Source organism: Fulmarus glacialis, unplaced genomic scaffold, assembly GCF_000690835.1.
Source record: "Fulmarus glacialis isolate BGI_N327 unplaced genomic scaffold, ASM69083v1 scaffold4419, whole genome shotgun sequence".
Lineage (NCBI taxonomy): Eukaryota > Metazoa > Chordata > Aves > Procellariiformes > Procellariidae > Fulmarus > Fulmarus glacialis.
The window spans coordinates 58,370-58,578 of NW_009235047.1; positions in this window are offsets into that span (position 1 = coordinate 58,370).

A 209-nucleotide genomic window follows, 5' to 3' on the forward strand; every position below is an offset into this window, starting at 1 on the left:
CTCAGACCGGGTGAGCACGTATCCTGTGCTCAGTACATCTCTCGCTGGGTGAAGAACGGACTGTGCTGACACCGGGTGCCCGCAGGCTCCTCGGCCTTGCCAACGGCCGCGCTCTCCTCTCAGGGGAGGCACCGGCCAGGCCCCGCGGTGGTGGCGCCCCGAGGAGGCGAAGCCCGCAGCAGCGTGAAGCTTGGCGCCTCACGCCACCC